At 48.2% G+C, this 2,684-nt stretch overlaps 1 protein-coding gene across 3 annotated transcripts in view; it reads left to right on the forward strand.

The window, feature by feature from the left end:
* The first annotated feature begins 696 nt into the window (after window positions 1–696).
* BMP3 (bone morphogenetic protein 3) overlaps window positions 697–2,684 on the forward strand; it is a 91,110-nt gene continuing 89,122 nt past the window's right edge. For 2 of the 3 annotated variants that reach the window (XM_017727338.1, XM_017727341.1), the window contains exon 1: window positions 717–784. The gene's annotated coding sequence lies outside the window, so the exon portion shown is untranslated. Of the gene's footprint in view, window positions 785–1,325; window positions 2,069–2,684 lie in introns of those variants that run through there. The other variant, XR_001859671.1, reaches the window with a different exon arrangement.

Genomic DNA, 2,684 nt, shown 5'->3' on the forward strand with positions numbered 1-2,684 from the left:
GCATCCTCAGGCTCCTGGTGCTTGGGGCTGCAGTGTTTGGTGTGTAGAAAACATCATAGTCTGTCTGACCAGATGTGGATGTGCATTTCCAAGATACTCAGACTGGGAAAAGTCCAAGATTGTAGTGGGAAGGGCTTTCTCCCATGTTTGGACAGCATCAAGGCAGGGAGATTTTTACAATAACTCTTGTCTTTGCTTTCCCAGCCCAGGGTTAAGTTGTTCCCTGAATGGGATGTGGAGTGAGAAGGTCTCTGTTGGGAGAGTGGGAGACAGGGACATGCTTGGTTGGTTTGTCCTGGGTGGGCAGAGAAATCTGGTATTTCCAGTATGGGATTGTGGATATTTAATCAATCCAGGGGTGCCAACATGGTGGTTCACGGCAAAGGGGAGCAGGGACTGACAGACACTGGCACTAGATGTTCGGTTGTTGCTGGAAATGAGCAGCTTGACCTCCCCTGAGGCTGTGCTGGGTGTGGAGTTGGGTCCTGTCCAGCCTCAGGTCTGTGCAGCAGGTGCAGACAGGGCAGGTTTGGGGCCTGCAGTATTCCTAGCCTCATAATTCTTTGTCACTGTTTGTCTCCTTGCAGAGGAGAAGTGTCCCTGCTTGGCTGTTTGTTCCTTGCAAGCAGCAGAGCCCAGCCCCGAGATTCCTCAGCGTTTGTGACCCGCAGTCACTGTCACCACGGCTCCCTTTGCCACTCCCCTGCTGAAGGGCAGGAGCTGCACAGAGCCAGGGGCATCCAGCTGCAGGATCCAGGAGGATGCAGCTCCTCTTTTCAAGGAGGTAAGAGGTGTGGGTGCAGGAGCTGGAGGGAGTGTTTCCCAGGCAGTAATTGAGGTAGCCTGTTTTGGGTGGAAATGGCGCTTTTTAATGCGTTTGTGTTCAAAGGCAGCAGCAGGACTGGTGCTGGGTCTCCCTGGGCAGGTGTAGCAATGCGTAGGAGTAACTTTGTCTGGGTGTTGTCTGAAGAATAACGTCTTAAAACTGTTCAAGTTTCTATCGGTCTACTGGAAATTTGATGTTCTTGTGTACATGGGAACTCTGGCCCTGCTTGTGGAGATGTCAACAAAAGGACTTAGGATGCTCTGCATACACAATGAAAATAAACATTACCATTGGATAAACTGCTGTTACATTGTAGATCTGCAGAAGTGCTGAGCCTCAAAGAGTGGTTTGAGGGTTTGTAAAAGCAGAACAGGGAATAGACAAGTGGGCTTCAATAGGCTGTGGACCATCCCCTGTTATTTACAGAACACGTAATCCAATAGTGAACCAAAGCCTGTGGCAATGATTCTAAACAAGAGTTGTGCCTTTTTTTCTTGAGGTCACTGGGAAGCGTGGGACAAGAACTGAACGCTAACTTCTTGTCAGCCTGGCAGAGAACCAGCAAATTCTGCTGGAAGAATATCCACGAGTACCTGTGAGATGATGACCTACAGTTTTAAAATGAATCTGAACAGTAAAACACATTATTTTGAAGGAAAACCTCGGGTGGAACACGTGAGAAAGATGATTGCATGAGAGATTTATTGAAAGCTAGGAATGGTGTTGGGGTTTTTTATGTGAGCAAGGCATCTGAAAACACTCCATGGAAGGCTAGAGAGGTTAGTGAGGAGCTGAGGACACGCTTGGGATCGCTGCTGCCTCGCATGCTATTCCTGCACTTGCAGCCAGTTGTCCCAGGATGGTTTGGCTGAAGTTAAAATTGCCACTTTATCCTTTATCTTTATCAACAGTCTTCAGTTCAAAAGGAGCATTTTCCTGTATTCTTGGCTTTTTAAGAGCTTTACTTTTGCCCAAGAAAGAGCATCGTGGTCTTGTTGTTGTCTTGGTTCCTTTTTCAAGGAGAGGCTGGAGCCTGGATTTCTATCTCTTACGTGGCCTTGTTGCTAAAGAAAAGTGCTAAAGGTGACTGCAAAGGCACGTCCGGGTGCTCCGGAAGTCAGGAATGGTTGTGACTTTATGTCCTGGTTTTGGCTGGGACACTGAGCGGGTGTACCCTACTGGTTCTTCCTTTGGCTCTCCTGCTTGAAATAAAAGTGTCGTTCCCCTCCGTCCCTTCCATAATTCCAGGGTCAGTATTGATTCTGTTATGGCTGGCTAATGAGCAGAGGGCTGGCAGAGGAAATGCTGCCTGGAGTGCGGTTGCACAGCATGTGTGAGCAAACTTTCACATGAGCTTCCAGCAGCTCCTGGTCTGCGAGGCAAACAGAGGCTTATTTCAAAAGCTCTTTAATGGAGAAGGTTAAGTATTTTGGAGGCTTCTACCTAATTCAGTTAAAGCTTTTCTTATCACTGATGACAGATATAATGGCAGTAGTGCTCCCCCCCCAGCCCCCGTGCCAAGGGCTCAATCTCGCATCGAGGCTTCAACTTTGCTCTGAGCCCTCAGCCGCCTGCTCACCTCCCACTGCGCCTCTGAGGGCAGAGCTGATGCACTTCCCAAAAGTCTCTGGCAAGGGCAGTTCAAGCAGTGCTTATGCAGGTTTTAGCTTTAGGCTTTTGTTTTGAGCTTTGCCCCGACAATTCTGTGCTTTGCATTCAGACTCTATTGTATTTAATTTGTGTTTCCCCCTGCTTTTTTATTCTTGCCCTTTCCCCGCTGTTTCTCCACTCTGTGCATCTTCAGACTTTTAGCTGTGTGCTTCTCTGGCCTCTTGATGAAAAGAAATTGATAAAAATG

The sequence above is a fragment of the Corvus brachyrhynchos genome, unplaced genomic scaffold, assembly GCF_000691975.1.
Source record: "Corvus brachyrhynchos isolate BGI_N302 unplaced genomic scaffold, ASM69197v1 scaffold112, whole genome shotgun sequence".
Taxonomy (NCBI): Eukaryota; Metazoa; Chordata; class Aves; order Passeriformes; family Corvidae; genus Corvus; species Corvus brachyrhynchos.